Below are 495 nucleotides of genomic sequence, written 5' to 3'. Positions count from 1 at the left end.
TAAAAAAATTAATAATATATGCAAATCCTTCTGAAGTTGTAAACATTACATTCCAGCTCAGTTAGGGTTCTAATAATTGTATAGCTGTTCAAGCCACACAAACAGCAGCCATCATAGCTTTGTAGATTTCTCTCCACTTGATAATATTTAACAGTTACAATCATAGTGTCATGCTTGGCAACTATGATACTGATACAGTGGTGTTTTTGCTGTGTGGGCGTCCAACTAGAAGGCTGAGAGGCCTCATAGGAGATAAAGCTTCTTCTTGGCCTCTGTCCATAAAGTGAGAGCCCCTCATACCATCTACACTCCGTCTCACTGCTCTTTTATTCAGTCAATGTGCATTCATATTCATGTTTTCTCCATCAACCTTTGAAGGACTCTTTCCTCCTACTGTGTAACATGATCCATAGATAGATAGATAGATAGATAGATAGATAGATAGATAGATAGATAGATAGATAGATAGATAGATAGATAGATAGATAGATAGAT

The sequence above is a fragment of the Cyprinodon variegatus genome, unplaced genomic scaffold (assembly GCF_000732505.1).
Source record: "Cyprinodon variegatus isolate N-32 unplaced genomic scaffold, C_variegatus-1.0 Scaffold173, whole genome shotgun sequence".
In the NCBI taxonomy this organism is placed as follows: Eukaryota; Metazoa; Chordata; class Actinopteri; order Cyprinodontiformes; family Cyprinodontidae; genus Cyprinodon; species Cyprinodon variegatus.
The sequence above is the reverse complement of the archived record's forward strand: the minus strand, read 5'-3'. Positions refer to the sequence as shown.